The sequence below is a fragment of the Schistocerca americana genome, chromosome 5 (genome assembly GCF_021461395.2).
Source record: "Schistocerca americana isolate TAMUIC-IGC-003095 chromosome 5, iqSchAmer2.1, whole genome shotgun sequence".
Taxonomy (NCBI): Eukaryota; Metazoa; Arthropoda; class Insecta; order Orthoptera; family Acrididae; genus Schistocerca; species Schistocerca americana.
Window position 1 is genome coordinate 48451185 of NC_060123.1, and position 25169 is coordinate 48476353.

The 25169-nt window shown below is 44.4% G+C and overlaps 1 non-coding gene across 1 annotated transcript; it reads right to left on the bottom strand.

Annotated features, from left to right (window-relative positions):
* Nucleotides 1–24520: 24520 nt before the first annotated feature.
* Nucleotides 24521–24604, bottom strand: Trnas-gga. The gene is given in 2 exon segments: nt 24521–24555; nt 24565–24604. It is a non-coding gene; the product is annotated as a tRNA-Ser (tRNA).
* Nucleotides 24605–25169: the final 565 nt, after the last annotated feature.

The following is a 25169-nucleotide window of genomic DNA, read 5'->3' on the forward strand; positions in this document are numbered from 1 at the left end:
TACGTGCCTCGCCAATAGGGCATACAGCGGAAAGCGATAGTTCAGACTTGTGATTCCTCTGTTCTGTAAGCATTGCATTACTCTGTATAACCATTATAGTAGAAACATTGATAATAGAATTACATATAACTGCGAAAACTTGTTACGATGTTATTCCGACGTTTTCATGAAAAATCTACAGCGTAGACTCAGTGCACGCAAAAATCTGTTTATGTACTTCTTTATTTCGTTCTTTTCCGTCCACTTTATTTTTAATATTTTTCGGCCGAGGAAACATCTTATTCTCCGTATTTAGGATGGTCCATGTTTTATTTCCACACAATGCACTGTTCTTGACGAATGCTTTCGGGGGCCTCTTCCACGTTTCCTTACCGACACCTGAAACCCTTAGATCTTTTTACTTCATTTACTGAAGAAAACACTCTTCGAATGTGTTGAATTATACTGATATCTTCCTTGATTAGGCCATTCTGTGTAATAATTCCTCACGTCAGGAGAATTCTTCCACTTTTTCCGGCACTGTGTCTCTTCCTCTTCTGCTATTAAGAAGGTCGTTAATTCCCCATCTAAACTCGTCATTACGATGGCCTTTGACTATTCCTAAGCCGTATCCTGCGTTATGTATGCTGCCCACTTTTTTCAACAGATTTAAGTATTTGCCACCCCCTCCCACCCACCTAATTTTCCTTCCAGAGGAATATGTCATTTACTAACGGTACTATTGCTGTCTATTCGCCCTGACATTTTATTCCTTTATTCCCCTAATTCTTCTACACCGAAACTAGACAACAGCGAACAGTTTCAGCTTTGCCTTACACCATTTCCTAACTTTCCAGTGCAATAATCCCATTGAAAGAGGCCAACCGAGTTTAACATGCCATTTGTAAGTCACAATGATACATTCTGGCTGGACCGACAGAGAGACAATTCGCACCCTATCGACTCAAATACTGTAACAAAACTGTGGAGCAGCGAAATATCGATATGAAGTTGGTGGCCCTAGTAAACGAATCTTGGGTGCCGGTCCTTTCAGAGTGCATTGGAGAACAAATAAATGAAGTATCGTCTATCTGCTGAAATAAAATACCGGTCCAAACTGATCCCACTTTATTAAAACACTAACTGACAAGTCTGTCAATGCCTAGGTATTCATTTTGTCAATTATTTATTAGAAACGGAAAAAATGAATTGTGTAGCCTAATATCGAAACAATTTTATTTACATGTATTCGTGAAAACTACTTTGAAAATTATGAAACAATGGTGCAAATAAACATACGTAATGTACGAATATATAAGTACAGCTGCTTCCCCTTTCCGCAATACCATTTTCTAAATGTCTCTATGACGACGCCAGTTCATAGTTATATAGTCGGCTATTGTTTCCGTCCACAGCCGTTTGCGCTTCGCAGTTGAAAGATGTTACGGGTTCTGTTTTCTTGGGAAAATTGTGGTAAGTTCCTATGGGACCAAACTGCTTAGGTCATCGTCCTCTAGGTTTTTTTTGGTCATCAGTCTACTCCTGGTTTGATGCGGCCCGCCACGAATTCCTTTCCTGTTCTAACCTCTTCATCTCAGAGTAGCACTTGCAACCTACGTCCTCAATTATTTGCTTGACGTATTCCAATCTCTGTTTTCCTCTACAGTTTTTGCCCTCTACAGCTCCCTCTAGTACCATGGAAGTCATTCCCTCATGTCTTAGCAGAGCCGCTTGGACCGTGGCAAGGCGCCTGAGACCGCGCGACTACTCCGGGCGGCAGGGATTTTCTTGAAATGACTTATTTGTCGGAGTACTAAAGAATAAACATATTAGAATTTCATGTATGATCGATCATTTCTGACGCATGTCACTGTTTAGGACGTCATGTCTCGTGACCTATGTGTGGTATCATGATATAATTTTGCAGATACATTTAGTGGCATATGCAGATACTGTCTGTGAGATTTACTGCGAACAGAATTAATAACACAAAAGTAATAAATTTAAACGTCATGCAAGTTGCGGCAGATTTTCATGCATATCATTCTTTAAGACGTAGTATCTCCTTTACTATGATAGGTAAATGGTTAAGGCCTTGATAGAAATCATTGCCTGAATGTAACGGATTTGTGTACTAAATATAGCTGGAATCGGTCCAGTGGTTTATGAGGAGATGTGGAACATGTGTACACACACACACACACACACACACACATCCATTTTTATAATATTGGATCTCTGTGCATGGATACATGAACATGAACTATGTTAACGTAATTGACAAGACACAGAGAAAGATAAGACTAACATTTAGGCTCTTTTACACATGATCGATTGTCTTTGCAAGATCCGCGAGAAGTAGGTGAAATTGGACTATCATCGCACAAGTTATTCGGGAAGAGAAAGAAAAAAACCTTAGCCCAATGAACACACAGTGACCGCAGTGAAGTTTGTAGATGGGCGTATTATAGCCAACTGCAAATAACATAAAGAGCCTGGTCATTGGTGAGACAGAAGGGCGTATGACAACCATATGCAAATCACATAAAAAGCCTTATCATTGATGAACCCACGAACTGTTCAACTACACGTAGAAGTTACGGAACCTAATGGTGCCCACGCACCTCAACACCCGAAGCCTAACGACTCTCATTTCCCGACTGCCGGTGCTGCGAGTTCTCATCACAGTTTGAAAGCAGGACAGTGGCGTGTACCGAGTGGCGTGGACGGTTTCCTGCAACCGCACATCAGCCGCTAGACGTTGGGAAAGCTGAACTCCAAGTTCTTTGTTTTCAGAATCCGAGGACGAAGTTTTCTCATGCATGTTCGAAACATAAGTTTTATCTCCTGAAGCGGAAGGCTAAGCATTTTTCGACAAGGCTGTTCTGTCCCTCTGCAGAAGCCTAAAGTGAACGAACTGCCTTTGTTCTCCACCTGCCAAGCAGACAACTTCACCAAAGGTGATCCAATGATGTTATTTTTTACAAACTAGCCGAGTCTTACCCTAGTAAAAGCTTAACGAGCCAACTCATCTTCTCTGTCCGCAAACAGACAAATTCTGTAACAGTTCTGTGCCAAATCCTCAATCCCTGAGACATGCTTCTTCTGCCAATCTGCTGTAGCTTACGACTGATATACTCAGAAGCTGGTCTGATAACTGCCACGCTACGGAATTTTTCTTATATCAGCCAATGACCCTGCTCCCCACTTTTTACACGAAATGAGGCCGTTCACCTCGTATGCTGCATCCCTCGGCCGTCGGCACGTCGTCTAGCAACAAAGACAGAGAGGTTTCGCTGAGAAAATTCCCACGAGACAGAACAGAGATCGGTGACTTGCTACTGGTTCTAACTTACTCGCTTTCTGGGAAGAAAAACAAATCTTAAAATCTGTGCTTTGAGTGAAAAGCCAAGCTTTCAAAAAGACAGTTTGTTCTGCAAAGACTCTGGAGTTTTATATATAAGCCGGCCGTTGTGGCCGAGGGGTTCTAGGCGCTTCAGTCCGGAACCGCGCTGCTGCTACGGTCACAGGTTCGAATCCTGCCTCGGGCATGGATGTGTGTGATTTCCTTAGGTTAGTTAGGTTTAAGTGGTTCTACGTCTAGGGGACTGATGATCTCAGATGTTAAGTCCCATAGTGCTCAGAGACATTTGAACCATTTTTACATAGAAACATGGACCCTACGTCATGTCATCCAGCCGGCCTCTGATTAACAAAGGCACACAACTGCCTATCTGGCCACCCATCGCACATGACACTCATCCCTAGTCCCTGACAGCTTAACTTTTAGAAAGCTAGACAGTACTCTGTAGGGTGTGCTAATAGTCGTTGGCTTCCTCTTCTACCTACCATGGCTCATCGAGACCCAGCTAATATGCACTGATAGAGGCACGCAATATACAAGCTATGATTACATGATAGCGGAACAAACACTGGTAGCAGTTACTTCTGTAAAATATCCTGGAGTATGCGTGCGGAAGGATTTGAAGTGGAATGATCGTATAAAATTAATTGTTTGTAAGGCGGGTACCAGGTTGAGAATCATTGGAAGGGTCCTTAGGAAATGTAGTTCATAAACAAAGGGGGTGGCTTACAAAACACTCGTTCGACCTATACTTGAGTATTGCTCATCAGTGTGGGATCCGTACCTGGTCGGGTTGACGGAGGAGATAGAGAAGATCCAAAGAAGAGCGGCGCGTTTCGTCACAGGGTTATTTGGTAAGCGTGATAGCGTTACGGTGATGTTTAGCAAACTCAAGTGGCAGGCTTTGCAAGAGAGGCGCTCTGCATCGCGGTGTAGCTTGCTCGCCAGGTTTCGAGAGGGTGCGTTTCTGGATGAGGTATCGAATATATTGCTTCCCCCTACTTATACTTCCCGAGGAGATCACCAAAGTAAAATTAGAGAGATTCGAGCCCGCACGGACGCTTTCCGGCAGTCGTTCTTCCCGCGAACCATACGCGGCTGGAACCGGAAAGGGGGTAATGACAGTGGCACGTAAAGTGCCCTCCGCCACACACCGCTGGGTGGCTTGCGGAGTATAAATGTATATGTAGATGTGTTATCCAAAACACAGAAAAAATACAGGTCTGATCGCTCCATCTATGCATCACTGATGTTAATCATAATTACCATCAAACATTGATTTACTGCTAGAAATCTTAACGCAGTGACATTTTCAAGCACACAATGCACGTGGCGAGGCTACAGTGTCTGCCGAGACCAGTTCCCACCACAAACGAAGAGAGAGTAATGAAATTAATCTCTTAATTCTGATCACAGATTCGAACTCCAAATCTGACTAAATTGATACCAAACACAGACTGGTCTGTTAATTAACAACTCGTCAATCTTAATTACTCGTTTGATAATAAATACTGATTTTTCTGGGTCTGCACACACTCCCGCGATATTGTCTGCACACAGGCTCATCGGTCGGACAGAGCAGGATAATTTAGGCTTTCCTCCTTTAATTAATATAGAGAACGGCCAGATGGAATCGTCGTTGAAATCAAGTGGTGGCTGAGATGCACACAGTTCTTAGCCATTCTGCGAATCCGCTCCAGTTCTGCAATTGATCTTGAAGACAGGTAATTTCCCCCCACCCTTCCCCCCACCCTCCCAAGTCGGCCAGGACAGCAGAAACAGCCTACACCTCCAATCTCTGTTACGTTGGAAACAAGGACCTTTGTGTATAGCGCGGAGGAGTAATGAGGTTCACCGATTAAGTAATATGGAGAGGAACTCTTCGCTCCATTCCATTAGTTTCTAAAGGTGTGGACAGTGAGAGGTTCATCTTGCAGCCCTTGCCGCCATTTTGTGGCAACTCTTGTTTGCTGTTACCTTGGTAGCAGCCGTGTATTGGGCGTCAGCAGGCTGCTCATGATGTTCAGAATTACCAAGCATGCCGCACCTATGGTAGTTGTGACTTTGCTGACGGTACGTTTACTCCGTGAGTACCGGCTCTGTGAATCTATGTGTCCCGTGATGAGCTCTGTTTTTCGGCTCCTGTTGCAGTGGCCACATTACTGACCATTGGCTAGCTTCTTTCGTTGTAGTGATCTATTGATTTATTTTAGCACTGTCTCTAGATACTGGTCTTTATACTGAAGGCAATATATTTGTATGACCTTTTCTGATTTCTCGCCAGGTGGCTGTATGATTGTGAGTGATAATTTAGGAACTTTTGACAGGGCTACCTCTTGTTTACATGTCCATTGTCAGAAAATACTGACTCTCATTGAGCTGTATCTTCCCTGTTGACCCTCTTTGTTAATCATTTCTTTTACAGGTGATGAAACACTTACTTTCAGAAACGAAGTCCCATGCCTTGGACACAAGATCAACTAGAGAATAATAACAGCTGGCGTATGTTGTAAAGTTACAGATACAGCTACTCTCCGAGTACCGATATCTGTGCCTTACACGTAAAGGCCTAGCGCAGCAGCACTGCCGCCAGGAAAACCCCTGATGACAGAGAAGCTCGGTGTGGCTCCAACCGCTACGGGCGGCGCGAAATACAATGGGCAGTGGTGAGTTATTTCTGGATATCATCAGAAGTGCCTGGACGATACATGGCCGCGTGCTGTGAGAAGTTAGATAAATCCGTTAAATGTTGCAATGTTCGTGGACGGGAATGAGAAACCATCAGCTTTCAAAGTGAGGCGTTAGCAAAGATCGTTAGAAGAAACGACTACCTCAGAAAAGTAATAAGGAGCCGAAATAAGCGTGAAGGGCAGTACGAGGGCGTAGAAACTGAACCGTTGCGTTGTACTACAGACAATTAACCCTTCAGTTCTATGAAATGAGTGTACCCTTTCGAATCCTTCTGATATCTGTTAGAACTAACTGAGTGTATAGTTTTTGTTTTTTGTTTTTTTAAATGCGAACATTTTAGGTTAGGGTTTACCGTGACTGTTATTGACATTAAATGAAACAACAAGTTTACTGTTACAAGTCACCGTGACTGGTAACAGAAAACTTTTGTATAGGTTTTTATTTAAGAGTGTGGTGATTTTGATAGAGCATGTACCGGTAGGCACATGGTCCCATTTTAGTCTTGGTAGTAAGATGGCCATTGTCAGCTGTGCAGCATAAACGTTGGTCCGATCGCTGTGATTATATCAACACATCTAGTTTTAGAGAAAAACTTGGCCATGATAGATACGACTAAGGGAGTAGGCATCTTATAATTTCCGGAGGCCATTTCATCCATCTACCTATAATCGTGTTAAGTCAGACACTTACGAGGAGAGACAATTTTGTGGGTTCACCTCCATCGGGCTGTTCATACCACGGATCGTCAGCTGAGAAATCGGGAGCAATTGGCCATGCCACTGCAGCTGGCTTGGCTCCACATCTCTGTCAGTACTTTTGAAAAACCCACTCACTCTCTTCTTGCACATGTCGCAGTGCGCAACGCTGCAGAGGATGGTTATTCAGACTTTTGATATGTGGACACATTAATGTGACAGAGGAGCGTATTTAACTACAATTTTGCATGCTACTAAGCAAAAATTAAACCATTTGTCACTAACGTGACTACGTAAGTTGCTGTATTATTTATTTCAGTATTTATTGGTTTTCCCACCATGTGGAGTCCAACATGATTTCTTAACACGATGACTGTCGATTGTTGTATTTCTTTTCAATGTTGTAGAATGGCATGCTGGCCAGACATGACAACTAGCCGAGGGGAGTTCAGACAACCTGCTTGCAAAATCCTGCCGCTTGAATTTTTTCCCTTTATTGTATTTCAATTCCCCATCGGGGTAGGCTGGCAGCAGCATATGTGCTGCTTTTCAGCCAAAAGACATAGAACAAACGATAGAAGACATTTAAAAATAACAAAGGAGAAAACATGGTGAACATAGATATAAAAAAGGGGAACATTATGGAAGTCAATAGACAAAAAAGGGGCGACTGTACAATGGAGATAAAAACCATAAAAAAGTAGTGCACACAAAAAACCACACACTGGGACAATTAAAAGAACACAAGGCGCAGAATGATCAGAGCATAAAAGTATTGACGGATGGCGTAGCACATAGCAAACACTGACAGTAACACTAAGTACAAGGCCAGCACACAATTAAAGTCACACCTCTCAATGCACAGGAGAAACAACACTAAACACAACACTGACGTGGCACACTGATGATGATCAGAACGGAGGATGTGCCAGGTGCAAGGAGGTCAGGGAGAAGTGAAGAAGGGATGGAGGGGAAGAGAGGGGGGAGATGGGCGGGGGCTGCAGCGAAGAGGGCCAGGTAGGGAGGGATGTGGGAGGGAAAGAGGCAAGGATTGGGTGCATGTTCTCAGGGGAGGGGGGGGGGGGGGGGAAGGAGGAAAATCCACTCTGGGAGAAGGAGGGGAGAGGAAAAACGGGGCCCTGGGGAGGGGGGGGGGACAAAGGCAGATTATAGTTGGAAGGAAGGGTAGATGTCATGGCGACGTTCATCATCCAGGAGGGGGAGGCGTTGGAAATTGCCCTGATGAAGGAGATGGAAGGTGTGGAGGTGGAGAGATGGAGCGATACAACGATAGAGGTGCGTCAACGACCGGGGGGGGGGGGGTGGAGAGGAAGGAGGAAACCAGAGAGTGGGGGAGATCAAGTCTGCGGACAATGTAGAGAATGTGGAGACGTTGGAGGAAGAGGAGGAGGTGGGGGAAGGGGATGGGTTCATACAGGAGCCGTGTGGGGGAAGGAAAGCGGATACAGAAGGCAAGACAGAGTGCATGGCGTTCAAGGACTTGGAGAGCCTTGTAAAAGCGGGTGGGTGCAGAGATCCAGACAATGCTGCCATAACAGAAGATAGGAGGGATGAGGGATTTGTAGGTGTGGAGTGCATGGCGTTCAAGGACTTGGAGAGCCTTGTAAAAGCGGGTGGGTGCAGAGATCCAGACAATGCTGCCATAACAGAAGATAGGAGGGATGAGGGATTTGTAGGTGTGGAGGATGGTGGAAGGATGCAATCCCCACATCCAGCCAGACAGGAGTTTGAGGAGGCAGAGGCAGGAATGAGCTTTCTGCTGGAGGTGAGGCGTCCAGATAAGGTGACGGTCGAGGGTAAGGCCAAGGTATCTCAGGGTGGGGTGAGCTGGATGGGACGACCATAAAGGGTGAGGTACAAATTATGGAGATGGCAGGAGCGGGTGGTGTGGCCTATGATGATTGCCTGGGTTTTGGAGGGGTTGAGATGGAGGAACGACTGGTTTCACCAAGTGCTGAACTGGTTAAGGTGGGTTCGGAGGGTGCATTGCTGGTATTTAATGATGGCGTAGCTTTCTCCACACACCGTATGATGAAGTGCACAGGGAACGGCAGACAATATACAACGAAAAGAGTAGATATCAGTACAGGATGCATCGTGGAAGCAAGGGAGATATATACGTTCAATACGTACTGTGACACTTTTTCTTGGTCAATTTCGGTTCAAAACTTGCAGATTTTGTTGCGGATATCGTGTAATATTCCCACTTCACTCCCTATAGTTTCGTTACATTCCGATATGTGGCGGCGCTACACGTAGCCTTCAAAATGCAGTCAGTAACGAAGGTGCGTTCCAAGCAGACACCTGTCATTGAGTTTATTTTGGCAAAAAAGCAGACCATCGCAGATATTCAAAGGCGCTTGCAGAGAAGGAGAGCTGGTAGTGAACTGAAGCATGGTGAGTGATTGAGCGAGGCGTCTGTCGTCATTGCAACAACGTAGCGAAGCCTTGCCGATCACACGCGCGCCGCCAGGTCGCACACAGCAGTGACTCCTGCAATGATAGAACGTGAGGACTCTCTCCTTCGAGGTGATCAACGTATCAAATTCGCTGTTCAACTGGATGTGTTTGCTGGTAGTGCTGACACACTCGTGCGGCTGGTCCTGGCGGAGGTTCGAGTACTCCCTCGGGTATGGGTGTTTGTGTTTGTCCTCAGGATAACTTAGGTTAAGTAGTGTGCAAGCTTAGGGACTGATGACCTTAGCAATTAAGTCCCATAAGATTTCACACACCCTCTGGGTACCTCGCTGCCTCACAGAAGACCGTCCATGCCGAATTACTTGCTCGTTACGAGGCTGATCGTGACAGTCTTTTGCGGAACATCGTCAGAAGCCATAAAATATGGGTTCATCTCTTCGAACTGGAAAGAAAACGGCAACCTATGGAGTGGTTCCTCACCATACCTCCTCCGAAGAAAAAGTTCAAAGCCGCACTTTAAAACCATCAAATCTAGACGACGGCCTTATGCGACACTGAAATGCAGCTATTGTCCCCTTAGTGGTGGGCTGCGCTTCAATAGGCAATGGCGAAACGCTGTGCTTCTGCAGGCAACTACGGGAAAGATCTCTCTCACAACTTAGTCAGCTAGAGGGGCTTTAAATTATCCCCTCTCAGCTAGGAGCGGAATTGATTCCTAGACTTCTGACTCAAGCTGTCACTATAAAAACCTCCACGCCAGCAGACAGTCAAATGTGCGGTGGAGTAGCTCCAACCTGACAGAGTAGTGTAACGAATTAGGCGAAACTATGGGTCTATTAGGCGCCATTAGACATGTTGGTTCTGGGTCTAGAACCGGTGCCGCCGAGTACATGCCGTTCCGCAAGTGCATCACCTGACGATCTGAACAATTTTTGAAGAATTTGAACATGGCTGCACTTCATTAACTGCGCCTCCAAGAGCTTCAATGTATTGGAAATAACAGCCAATCGGTTGCATGCAAGGTTGGGGTTTATTAAACCTTGACCACAGTTTCCACAGTCTTAAAACTTTTATAGACATAGACTGAATGACGAGAGAAACCGAGTCTCCTGCATACTGGGCAGGTGCATTAACCACTAAGCTTCCTTGGTACAGAAGTTCACACAACTGCACCGATTAACGTGGCACGCCTCGCTCCTCAATCCTAACTTTTATTGCCGCCCCACTCTGCTTTAAAATCCCTCTTACACACAGAGTTGCCGAGGCTCTCCATGTTCTGGAATCGTATCTAAGCATCGAAAGTAAACGGGGGAGCCAGCCTGACACCCAAGTGCAGGTACTTGTACAAATGAAATGACACAGGGGGAATTTAAAGTAGACTTGGGCGGCAGTGACAACTGGAATCGAGGAGGGAGGCGTGCCAGGGTAATCCGTGTTGTTTTGTGAACCGCTGTGCCAATGTGGCTTAGTGGCTAACTCACCTGCCATGTATGCAGGAGACGTGAGTTGTATTCCCGCCGTTGGTACAAATTTTCACTTTCTGCTTCTGTCTATGTACATGAAATCATATCTGTGTGAGACCAGTCAAGTCTCTGAAATTGTGTCATTTTAGTGATAAAGCTTCTTCCGAAGATATTGTATGCAGAATCACATTATCTGTATCCAGTGTAGGAATCGTTGACTCGGTCTAGTACATGTGCGTGTTATCCACCTAATCATCATTTAAAATGCACGGTTTAAAAGTAGTTGTTCACAACTGTAGAGCTTTGTCCTAACACCTTTCTAAAGTATCAGCCAACGGACACTGGATCCAGAAACGTTTAATGTATTAGTAGATAGGCTTGTTTACATATGACATTAAATATAAAACGTGCTGCTATAGAATGCGATGCCAAATTTTATATTTAATGTCGTATAGACACAAATCTGTCAACTGACACACTACATGTCGTTAGACCTAATCTCAAATGAATGAAAATGTTCAAATGTGTGTGAAATCTTATGGGACTTTACTGCTAAGGTCATCAGTCCCTAAGCATACACGCTACTTTGCCTAAATTATCCTAAGGACAAACACACACACACCCATGCCCGAGGGAGGACTCGAACCTTCGCCGGGACCAGCCGCACAGTCCACGACTGTAGCGCCCTAGACAGCTCGGTTAATCCCGCGCGGCTGAAATGTGCGATATTTTTTAAAAAGTTTTAGGATAAGGTTCTATAGCAGTGAGCCAGTACTTTTTAATGTTGTATTTTAAATGATAATTAACTAGATGACACGCAGATGTACCAGACAGTGTCAACGACCCCACATTGTATATACAGGGTGTTACAAAAAGGTACGGCCAAACTTTCAGGAAACATTCCTCACACACAAAGAAAGAAAATATGTTATGTGGACATGTGACCGGAAACGCTTACTTTCCATGTTAGAGCTCATTTTATTACTTCTCTTCAAATCACATTAATCATGGAATGGAAACACACAGCAACAGAACGTACCAGCGTGACTTCAAACACTCTGTTACAGGAAATGTTCAAAATGTCCTCCGTTAGCGAGGATACATGCATCCACCCTCCGTCGCATGGAATCCCTGATGCGCTTATACCGCCATGGAGAATGTCGTATTGTATCACAGCCGTCCACAGTACGAGCACGAAGAGTCTCTACATTTGGTACCGGAGTTGCGTAGACAAGAGCTTTCAAATGCCCCCATAAATGAAAGTCAAGAGGGTTGAGGTAAGGAGAGCGTGGAGGCCATGGAATTGGTCCGCCTATACCAATCCATCGGTCACCGAATCTGTTGTTGAGAAGCGTACGAACACTTCGACTGAAATGTGCAGGAGCTCCATTGTGCATGAACCACATGTTGCGTCGTACTTGTAAAGGCACATGTTCTAGCAGCACAGGTAGAGTATCCCGTATGAAATCATGATAACGTGCTCCATTGAGCGTAGGTGGAAGAAGATACTGACGAAACTAAAATGTGCTCTAACATGAAAGTTAAGCGTTTCCGGACACATATCCACATAACATCTTTTCTTTATTTGTGTGTGAGGAATGTTTCCTGAAAGTTTAGCCGTACCTTTTTGTAACACCCTGTAGATAATGTAATTCCACGTTCAATACCTCCCGAAGAGGAAAGTGTTAAAACTAACGAAACCATGCTCAATGCTTAATGAACTTGCATTTTGCAACTGGTTGGCTGTTATTTCCAGTCCATTGAAACACTGATCAGTTCCGAGGGTCCTGGACTCAGCGCTAGACATCCGTATGCCCGACCGGCTGTTTGCAGCTGCCAGAAGACTAGCATAACCTTCCCGACTGCCAGACTGACGCCATTTTTGGATCATCGAGGCCACCTCTTCTACGCAGCTATTTCGCTGTGATTGCAACAGCTCTCCCTACGTACACACACCCCACTGAAGGACCACGTGCTGTGCTGGTGTTATGCTGAGGGAGCACACTGCCTCCTCAATGACTACACCCACCACAGAACGCTAACGTCGACCTCTTGTACGGAATTCACGTTCAGAAAGAGTTTTGATAACATAACGCACGGTCTGCGTCATTATTTCACTGTGTTGAGTGGAAACGAAATATTTTTTCCGTTTTCCAGTGGTGTCTAAATGTTAATGAGGAAAGTATTTTTCGGAGTATGTGTCACTACTAAATAACTTGTCTCGATGGAATTTGGACTGTATGTAGAAAAAACTGCTATAATATATGCAGTATAAAAGTTAACTGCAAGAAATACGCAGTGGGATGGACAGAAATTACTCTTTTATTCAGTAGGCCGCGGTGGCCGAGCGGTTCTAGGCACTACACTCTGGAACCGCGCGACCGCTACGGTCGCAGGTTCGAATCCTGCCTTGGGCATGGATGTGTGTGTTGTCCTTAGGTTAGTTAGGTTCAAGTAGTTCTAAGTTTTGGGGGACTGATGACCTCAGAAGTTAAGTCCGATAGTGCTCAGAGCCATTTTGAACTCTTTTATTCTCATACAAACATACATTGAAGTGACCACAAATTATGTTACCTGGACATTACGGAAAGCGGAATACGGTTCTTAATAGAATTTGTTTGTCTCGGGCGGCAATGCAGGCTCCGTGCTCCCGTGCTGGCCACAAAATTCGTAAGAAGTTCTTGTGATAGGGTGTTCCATTGTTCGACCAGCGCCATTTGAGAACTGCTAAATGCTTGTTGTTGCACGTGGGTGTGCTGCAATATGTCTTCCCAAAGCAACCCACACGTGTTTGATTGGACTCAAGTCGGAGGAACGGGAAGGCCAGTTCAGTCGCGGAATATTTGCTCCTTTTAAGAGCTACAGTACTTGTGTTGACTGTGTACAGTGTTCAAAGAACTGGAGCGTTGTACTCCCGTGCACCATTATTCCTCTGCTACACCGTAACACTTGGACCACCAAAACTATCATTACCGACAGTGTTTTTAGTTATTCTGGATCTACGTTTAAAATGGCTCTGAGCACTATGGGACTCCACTGCTGAGGTCATAAGTCCCCTAGAGCGTAGAACTACTTAAACCTAACTAACCTAAGGACAACACACACATCCATGCCCGAGGCAGGATTGGAACCTGCGACCGTAGCGGTCGCGCGGTTCCAGACTGTAGCGCCAGAACCGCTGGGCCATCAACGGCCGGCAGATCTACGTTTAAATGGCAAGAGGTGGGAATAGGTAATGCACCAAGGAGCGTTGTCGAACTTGATCGTTTTGTTGATCTAGGTGTTATGTTGTTGGGAGGAATAATGTTGCATGGGATTACTGACCTGCAAATGTTTCAACACAGCGAATTCACCGGTCGTCATTATTGTACCACCGTGTTCCTTCTCCGTGTGCGTTTTTACAGGGGTACGTTCAACTAAGACTTCATTTTTACGGATAACAATGCGAGACTCCATCGAACAGCGCAGCTGGAGAAGTTCTTGGAACGATGAGATAATCACCGAATCGATTGCTCTGCACATTCCCCCGGATTTACATCCCATCAATCATGTGTGCGATCCGTTGGGAAGATGTACCCCAGCACGTCCACATACACCGAGGACCTTCCAGCTGTGGCCAACCGCGCTGGAGGATGAAAGGAATGCCTTGTCACAAGAGCTCTTTACGAGCCTTTTCTAATGTACACAAGATCGTCACAAATAGTGGTTACCTCAGTGTAATTATTGACTTTCAATAGAAGTGTCATCTCTGTTCGTCTCATTGCGTATCTGTTTCGTTTACCTTTTGTATAATACCGTACCAGTTCTTTCTGTGTGTGGTCCAAGTTCAATCGAGCTATGTCACTTGACAGTGGCACATCACGCGGAAGTTATTTTATCTTGGGACGAAAATAACGCGTGACGGCCAGAAGAAGGATTACATTGCAGGCAGACCAGTAGAATCAAAGCGGATTTTCCTCGCTGACACAAGACTACCCGTTTTAAACGTAGCAATTAATTTGAGTAACAAATTTCTGTAAATATACGGCATGAGTGCAGCACTGAGTGTAAATGAATGATGAACTGTAATACAAATGGAAACGAATAGAAACGAAAATTTTGACATGTGTTTCTCGAGAAAAGTACTGAAAAGCTAGGAAATGAGGAGATTCTACTCAAAATCATAGAGTAGGAGTACGCACTAAATCTCACCTATAAGACGCGACAAGATGATACGACAGGTGTTTGGAAGTCTGGGAGTAACAACCATCGTCTTACAAGGTGCCGTGAAGGGGAAAATTCCTCGGGGAGATTGTAATATATAAAATAAACTGCTGCCTATGTTGGGCATAAGTGCTACTACCCTGAGACGAAGAGATACTGTAGAAACATTTTAGAGAATTACTATGCACTGATACTACTTCATAAAATAACATCGTGGATAGAAGTATAGGAATCAATCAAAGAAACACGGCTGATGTTTTATGCATATTTAAGCAGAAAGGATAAAAATAAGTTAATAAAAGTTCAAGCATCCCTAAGAGAATGCATGTAGAACGATAACGTACCCGAATGAGTAAGAAAAGAGAAGTTAAAGCCTCATAAGAATGAAATGTCATGTGAAAGAAATTGTTTAACATGCGAGAATAGCTAGCTAAACGAAATTATTAATGTTGATGCAAAGATAAGGAAGAGAAGTAGCGAAGATATTGGACTATGCAGAAGAAATGGAGAGTAACCACTGAAAATGATCAAAATCAAAGGTGATGCTAGCTGTAAGGAATTAAATTTCGTCAGGGCAGAAGATGATATTACCAGAAATGAGGATGAGATTGAACGATTCTCAAGAAATAGAATATATTCAGTGGGAATGACCAGAAACTGAGGCGATCTTTGATACATTTAACTGAAGGAAATAAATTGCGCTTGTCAGAGGAAGATAATTAACTGCGCAAAGTCTATAGGGTCTCATCAATCGATCACATACAGAGCTGCTTTATCCAGATTCTTTCACCTTCAGAATTTCTCTGACGCCAAAGTTTACGCGGTAGGGCTTGTTTTCTATTTACTTGAGCTATTTGTTCACTATAGAATAATTTCGTATGAAAAATTGTGACGGTGCAAAGACTGCCACACGTCTGGATTCATCTGAATATATCCCACGTCAGTAACACGCAACCCTAGTAATATATATCAAAAGTAGGTTATTTCGTAGGGATGTAACGTAAATTTGATCAGACGTTACAAAAACATTGATTTATGATAAAAAGGGGACTATCGGAAGGATGTATATTTAACAAATTACTTCTGGAAAGGCATTATTACGCAATAAATTCGTGAGATAATGTATCACAGATCTATATACCAAAATTGTATATCAATTAGCTGAAAAAACGCTAATTGCCGTGTTTTGCTGCTGTCATGTATTACCGATGAACTGGCTATAAATTTGTTTTAGGTGAGTTGAGAGGTGAACGTAACGTAAAATTTATTTGACTCGAAGGACAGACGTACCTGAAACAGGCAGTTCTCGAGCCTCCTCGTAATGGGATGTAGTTGATGAAACATTCCGAGATTTATCACCACACCAGATCGTCAAACTTGCATGGAGATAGTGAGCTCAAACTCGCATCGAGATAGTGCGCTTCTTGGCAGTGATAGAGCACTTCCCTACGTTCTTCAGCTCTTCGGAGTTCACGGAACTGAAAGAACAAGAAACGGATGGTCTAGCCGATATCAGGTGGTTTTATTGCACAGCACAGTCTGAAGTTGCGAGCAAAACCTACGTTCGGCTGTACTCGCGAGCCGCACAGATGATAAGTGTAACAAATGAGAAGGAGAACTTGAATGCAGCTGCTGAACACCTGTAGATGATGAGTTATTATCAGATATTAAAATACGAATACACATAATATATCATTTGAGCTGTCGTCCAAGTGGACCATATGTAAGGACACTGTTTCATCAACGAAATTCGATTAGTCTACACTTAGATGCTGATGACGATACTTGCATCTAATACTATAGAATGTGTAAGTAGGCTGTTTATGTTTTCTTATTGGCAACGTTACATAGCGCTCTGTATGAAAATCACTGGGTGTGCTGTGTGCAGTCTGTGGCTAGTTTGCATTGTTGTCTGCCATTGTAGTGTTGGGCAGCGGCAGCTGGATGTGAACAGCGCGTAGCGTTGCGCAGTTGGAGGTGAGCCGCCAGCAGTGGTGGATGTGGAGAGAGAAATGGCGGAGTTTTGATATTTGTAAGAATGGATGTTATGAACTCCTATATATATTATGACTTTTGATGATATTAAGGTAAATACATTGTTTGTTCTCTATTAATATCTTTCATTTGCTAACTATCCCTATCAGTAGTTAGTGCCTTCCATAGTTTGAATCTTTTATTTAGCTGGCAGTAGTGGCGCTGGCTGTATTGCAGTAGTTCGAGTAACCAAGATTTTTGTGAGGTAAGCGATTTGTAAAACGCATAGGTTAATGTTCGTCAGGGCCATTTTTTTGTAGGGATTTTTGAAAGTCAGATTGCGTTGCGCTAAAAATATTGAGTCAGTTTAAGCACAGTCGTATATAAATTTTTAAAAAGGGGACGTTTCAAATGTGCAACTCTATATGTTTGAGAAAATAGAGTTACTGGGATATATTAAGAGTACTGACTTAATTTGTCAGACTGTATCACTGTCGAATTTCGAATATTACTTTCTGTGTCGTTACCAGAGGCGTCAAGCTGTAAAAAAAAAAAAAAAAAAAAAAAAAAAAAAAAAAAAAAAAAAAAAAAAAAGGGTTCAAATGGCTTTGAGCACTATGGGACTCAACAGCTGTGGTCATCAGTCCCTTAGAACTTAGAACTAGTTAAACCTAACTAACCTAAGCACATCAGACACATCCATGCCCGAGGCAGGATTCGAACCTGCGACCGTAGCGGTCTCGCGGTTCCTGACTGCAGCGCCTAGAACCGCACGGCCACTTCGGCCGGCAATCTCGCTAACATGAAAGCAGATTAGCATGGAGTACTGCATATATATCACGCGACATTATAATAAGCGAAGGTGGTATGCACCATAACGTGACTCCAGTACGAAACTCAGCCCTTCGTGGGCAGTGGTGTTACCGACTAACAGGGGTGACTGGCCAGCTTTACCTCCACCAGTACCTACCCTACAAATTTCACAGAACTTCTGGATCAAATCTTGTTATACCAGCAGTCCTTAGAGAAAGCATATAGTGGAGAAATGGCTTAGCCTCAGCTTGAGGGCTTCAGAATGAATATTGCCCTTGGAATGGGAGTATGAACTGTTTTGAAGCTTCCTGGCAGATTAAACCAGTGTGCCGAACGATAACTCGAACCTGGTACCTTGACTTTGGCGGGCAGTGCTCTTACCGATCGAAGACGGCATCAAGTCCACAACTCGCCCTCAGAGTTTCACTACCTCCGCCTCAGTATTTAAGAGCACTGTCCGTCAAAGTGAAGGCTCCCTGCTCGAATCTTGGTCGGGAACCCAGTTTTAATTTTCCAGGAATTGCAAAACAGAAAATACTTCGCTGCCGAGTGAAAGAGTGAATTTTAAAAGTAAATTATTCACCACTACCAAAATATGATAGATACGTGCACGATAAGGGATCTAGTCTCCCATATACACAATTGTGACACCTCAAATTGTAATTCGTTGTTAGGTGTGGTACATAATTAAGTTTCGTTTATTTTTCGAAGAATCGCAGCTCACCGGAAATATTAGGAGCACAAACGAATGTTGTAGCAAATACGTAACCTGTACAGCCCGTTGCATTTCGACAGAAACAGTTACATTTTTAAGAAAAGTACGAATAGAAACTGTCTATGGAACTTAGGTTATCGTTCCTAGAAATCTACATTTCTTCTTTCAAAGTTTCTGCTTCACTACGGGAGATTTTACTTCGAACTTCTTACGGTATCACTGGCACACTTCGTTGTACGTCTGACCAATATATAACACGCCACAACTGCAAGGAATACGATAGGCCCCAGCCTTACACAAACCAAGATCATATTTTACGGACGCCAACAGGGCCTTAATCTTAGAAGGTCCTGTTGGCGTCCGTAAAAAATGATTTTGGTTTGCGTAAGGCTGGTGTCTATCGTATTCCTTGCAGTTGTGGCGTGTTATATATTGGTCAGACAATCAGGACTGTGGAAGACCGGTGTACTGAACATAAGCGTCACACACGCTTACAACAGCCGAGCAAGTTCGCTATTGCAGAGCATTGCCTTGACAGCGGTCATCCTATGGAATACAAAAACACAGAGATTCTGGCTTCGACGTCCAGCTATTGGGGTAGTGTTATTAAGTAAGCTGTTGAAATCAGACTATCAGGCAACCTTATTAACAGATATCGTGGAATTTGTTTAAATGCTGCTTGGAATCCGGCTCTGTCTCTCATCAAAAAACAGAGGGACAGAATTAGTGCTACCTCACCTGTTGATTAATAGTAACTATCGATATTTCTGACGCTGGTTGTCTTTGTTTGTGTTGACAGTTGTTGTGTGTGTAGTGTCTTCCTTGTTTCTCCTCTGTGAACCGAGGTATTAAATTTGCTTGTACATTTCTTCTTCCTTGCATTTGTGCCTTGAGAATGGCAGGGAGTGCTCCTGTCGAAGTATCGGCGGTGTTTGACGACGTCACCCGGCAGCAAACCCGCAAGTTATTTGAACTAGCCAATTTATTTTGGCCATAGCGCCCTCTTTGACTGTGCTAGTCTTCTTTTTTGTCCTCCTTGCTACGTATGTCGTGGATTACTGCACTTCGAAAGTTTCAGATTTCTTTAACTTCGTCTATTTCGCGGCCACCAATTTTGATTTTACATTTATCGCTATTGTCACTTCTTCTACATCACACTACTCTCTTCTTGTACTCATTAGACGGTTCAGCACATTCAATAGATCCTGTAACTCTTTTTCACCCTTATTAATGACAGCAATGTCATCAGCGAATCTTATAGTTGATGTCCTTTCACCCTGAATTTTAATACCACTGTTGAATCTTTATTTTATTTTCGTCATTGCTTCTTTGACATATAGATTGAATTCTCTAGGGAAACAGAGACCTAAGATACAACAGCAAATTTGCCATTTTCCACGAGGAACGGAATCCTTTCGATTTCGGTAACCCAACAACCCTTCGTGGGTTTGCCACTCATACTACCATATTTATTTCATGTTAGTGAGTCCGGTGGCTGCTAAGGATATGATATACATCTCTAAAAACATGAGTAAATCTTAAAATGTTTTTAGAATATTCGTAGCCTCGTGTGACCAATTTGTAAATTACTTATCCCGAAAATGGTATTTAAATTAACAAGTTCTGTTACTTAGTAATTAACTAGAGAGGCTAAGCTGGTCAGTTGATTTTGCATTTCATAGTTACTCACATGACAAATAAAAATGCAAACATAGATCATACCCTAAATATATGTTGCACTATATTACTGTCAATTTTTGGATTAGAAAAGGTTGTAAGTTACGTAACTTCCAGTGACGTCCCCCCCCCCCCCCCTCCCGATTATTTAAGTAGCTGAACTCGTACGCATAAAGTAGCTTCAAACACTACTTTATATATAAGTTAATATATCAGATGGCTGACGTTAATCACATAAAACTTTCGTGGTTGTAGACACAAACCCCCAATTATGTTGGCTTATTCACCCAGAGACGAATGAAAAACTCAAAATCAATCGTTTCAATGAAGGCTAGTTTTACAGGCATCCCCATGTTTATGGTATGGTATTTTCTGCCCTGTGTGTCACAAATTGATATAATTTTCCAGATACATTTAATGGAATATGTGGACACTATCTGAAAAATATGTTGCGACGGTAGTTAGTAGTAAAGTAGCAATAAATTAAAACGTCGTGACTTGTGATGACGTTTTACTATCGAGCACCGAAAGTGTAGTAACCGTTGAACTTCTTTCCTTTCATCATTTTGTAGGTATGTCAGCTCTGCGAAACGATAATCCCCAAAGCACATACCAAACGTCCGGTAGCCTAGAAAAGTTTATTGGGTGGCAAAAAGATCTGCACCATCCCAGTTAAACCCTGGCGTATACAGTATGCAAAGACGCTACGTACTGTGCGTAATGTGACGTTGCGGCGCCTGTGTTATTCAGATTACGATGCAAAGTTCATTTGGGCGACCACAGCTGTTACGAAACACATCAAATGAATTCACAATTACGAATGACTACCGTCAGTTCTAGAACTGAATGACGACAGTGAAAATCTGTGCCGGACCGGGACACGAATCCAGATATCCCGCTTATCGCGAGACGCATGGTTGACAACATTAGAAAGTTTGAGTCTGGTCGTGGGTGGTGCACGGACAGCCAAATGGTAAGGTACCACTTGCGATAAGCAAGAAATCCGGGTTCGTGTCCTGTTCCGGGCCACATTTTCATTGTTGTGATTAACATAGACAAATGTAATGTATTGCGAATACATACACTCCTGGAAATGGAAAAAAGAACACATTGACACCGGTGTGTCAGACCCACCATACTTGCTCCGGACACTGCGAGAGGGCTGTACAAGCAATGATCACACGCACGGCACAGCGGACACACCAGGAACCGTGGTGTTGGCCGTCGAATGGCGCTAGCTGCGCAGCATTTGTGCACCGCCGCCGTCAGTGTCAGCCAGTTTGCCGTGGCATACGGAGCTCCATCGCAGTCTTTAACACTGGCAGCATGCCGCGACAGCGTGGACGTGAACCGTATGTGCAGTTGACGGACTTTGAGCGAGGGCGTATAGTGGGCATGCGGGAGGCCGGGTGGACTTACCGCCGAATTGCTCAACACGTGGGGCGTGAGGTCTCCACAGTACATCGATGTTGTCGCCAGTGGTCGGCGGAAGGTGCACGTGCCCGTCGACCTGGGACCGGACCGCAGCGACGCACGGATGCACGCCAAGACCGTAGGATCCTACGCAGTGCCGTAGGGGACCGCACCGCCACTTCCCAGCAAATTAGGGACACTGTTGCTCCTGGGGTATCGGCGAGGACCATTCGCAACCGTCTCCATGAAGCTGGGCTACGGTCCCGCACACCGTTAGGCCGTCTTCCGCTCACGCCCCAACATCGTGCAGCCCACCTCCAGTGGTGTCGCGACAGGCGTGAATGGAGGGACGAATGGAGACGTGTCGTCTTCAGCGATGAGAGTCGCTTCTGCCTTGGTGCCAATGATGGTCGTATGCGTGTTTGGCGCCGTGCAGGTGAGCGCCACAATCAGGACTGCATACGACCGAGGCACACAGGGCCAACACCCGGCATCATGGTGTGGGGAGCGATCTCCTACACTGGCCGTACACCACTGGTGATCGTCGAGGGGACACTGAATAGTGCACGGTACATCCAAACCGTCATCGAACCCATCGTTCTACCATTCCTAGACCGGCAAGGGAACTTGCTGTTCCAACAGGACAATGCACGTCCGCATGTATCCCGTGCCACCCAACGTTCTCTAGAAGGTGTAAGTCAACTACCCTGGCCAGCAAGATCTCCGGATCTGTCCCCCATTGAGCATGTTTGGGACTGTATGAAGCGTCGTCTCACGCGGTCTGCACGTCCAGCACGAACGCTGGTCCAACTGAGGCGCCAGGTGGAAATGGCATGGCAAGCCGTTCCACAGGACTACATCCAGCATCTCTACGATCGTCTCCATGGGAGAATAGCAGCCTGCATTGCTGCGAAAGGTGGATATACACTGTACTAGTGCCGACATTGTGCATGCTCTGTTGCCTGTGTCTATGTGCCTGTGGTTCTGTCAGTGTGATCATGTGATGTATCTGACCCCAGGAATGTGTCAATAAAGTTTCCCCTTCCTGGGACAATGAATTCACGGTGTTCTTATTTCAATTTCCAGGAGTGTAGAAAGAAGGATCCTTTATTGTTTCATTATATGATAGCGGAACAAACACTGGTAGCAGTTACTTCTGTAAAATATCTGGGAGTATGCGTGCGGAACGATTTGAAGTGGAATGATCATATAAAATTAATTATTGGTAAAGTGGATGCCAGGTTGAGATTCATTGGGAGAGTTCTTAGAAAATGTAATCCCTCAACAAAGAAGGTGGCTTACAAAACACTCGTTCGACCTATACTTGAATATTGCTCATCAGTGTGGGATCCGTGCCAGGTCGGGTTGACGTTGGAGTCGCAGAAGATCCAAAGAAGAGCGGCGCGTTTCGTCACAGGGTTATTTGGTAAGCGTGATAGTGTTACAGAGATGTCTCGCAAACTCAAGTGGCAGACTCTGCAAGAGAGGCGCTCTGCATCGCGGTGTAGCTTGCTGTTCAGGTTTCGAGAGGATGCGTTTCTGGATGAGGTATCGAATATATTGCTTTCCCCTACTTATACCTCCAGAGAAGATCACGAATGTAAAATTAGAGAGATTTGAGCGCGCACGGAGGCTTTTCGGCAGTCGTTCATCCCGCGAACCATACGCGACTGGAACAGGAAAGGGAGGTTATGATAGTGGCACGTAAAGTGCCTTCCGTTGGGTGGCTTGCGGAGTATAAATGTAGATGTAGATTTAGATGTCCGACTGGTAGCAAAGCAGATATTACGGCCAAACAGCTATCGTTTCTTTTGCACATGATCGCCAATTCTGAAGACAAATCCTTATTTTAAAACTAGCAGTATTTCGAATGCAGCCGGCCGCTGTGGCCGAGCGGTTGTAGGCGGTTCCACTCGGAACCACGCTGCTGCTACGGTCGCAGGTTCGAATCCTGCCTCGGGCATGGTTGTGTGTAATGCGCTTAGGTTAGTTACGTTTTAGTAGCTTCTAAGTCTAGGGGACTGATGACCTCAGTTGTTAAGTCCATTAGTGCTTAGAGCCGATTTAACCATTTGAACTTGGAATACCTTAGTTATTAAACTTTTGAAAGTTACGTGGACTGCACTTTGATTGTATCAATTTACAGCACGGATACTATACATAACTAATACATTAACGATGTGCATATTTACAGATGGCGGTAGTATCGCGTACACAACATATATAAGGGCAGTGCATTGGCGGAACTGTTATTTCTGTTTAGATTATTCATGTAAAAAGGTATCCGACGTGATTATGGCAGCTCGACGGAGTTTGAACGCGGAATGGTAGTTGGAGCTAGACACATGTGGCATTCCATTTCGGATATCGTTAGCGAGTTCACGATTCCAAGAATGTGCCGAGGGTATAAATTTTTCGGCATTATCTCGCACCACGGACTACACAGTTGCTGACGGTCTTCATTTAACGACCGAGAGCAGCGGCGTTTACACAGTGTTGTCAGTGCTAGCAGACAAGCAACAATACGTGAAATTACCGCAGAAATCAATGTGGGACGTACGACGAACGTTTACATTGGGACAGTGCGGCGGAACTTGACGTTAATGATCTACCGCGGCAGACGGATGACGTGAATGCAACAATGCCTTTGTTAACAACAGCCGACCGCGGTGGCCGTGCGCTTCTGGCGGTGCAGTCCGGAACCGCGGGACTGCTACGGTCGCATGTTCGAATCCTTCCTCGGGCATGGGTGTGTGTGATGTCCTTAGGTTAGTTAGGTTTAAGTAGATCTAAGTTCTAGGGGACTTATGACCTAAGATGTTGAGTCCCATAGCGCTGGACTGAAGTATTACCCATAGCGCTGGAACTGGACTGTGCTGCTATGACGCATGAAAATCATACACCCTATACCCTGGACATTAATGTTACCACGTTTGGTACTCGTACAGTAAATATTTTCCCTGTAATAACGTGTAAAATAGTGAAAGTTCAGTTATAACCATCCTCTAGATAACAAATGGCTCTGAGCACTATGGAGGTCATCCGTCCCCTAAAACTTAGAACTACTTAAACCTAAGGACATCACACACATCCATGCCCGAGGCAGGATTCGAACCTGCGACCATAGCGGTCACGCAGTTCCAGACTGTAGCGCCTAGAACCACTCGGCCACCCAGGCCGGCGTCTAGATAACATTTTGTCAGCTTATGCCAAAACAGTGAAGATGTTTTTACCGGGAAAACAAGACTTCGTAAAACAAAATATGGCACAGGTAATGGCTGAACAAGAGTTTATACATTTGGAGGAAACCGAGGCAATAATGTTAGCACATAACAGTAGTGGTGCCACGCGCTTAACCTCAGACAACAACGCAAATCGTAGGTGACGAAATGCTGTCAACATAACCCGCAAAGGGTGTGAAGTAGTAGAAGTGTTCAGTACAGTGTCTGCTGCAGCAGATGTCAGTCATTCGCTGCAAATCAATCTCCGCTGTTTAAAAAATTACTTTTTCATTTTTATGATATGTACAGTTGATTTGTAGCTGAAATTATACTCCCAGACAAGACATAAATATAACAACAAAATCTAAAAATGTCAGCGTACATGTTACCATGAAATTAAAAATAGCCTCTATAAGGCATTCGTTTAAGAATAAAATAACATAGGGATATTGTCATAAAGCCGCGTGGGATTATCCGAGCGGCCTCAGGCGCTGCAGTCATGTACTGTGCGGCTGGTCCCTG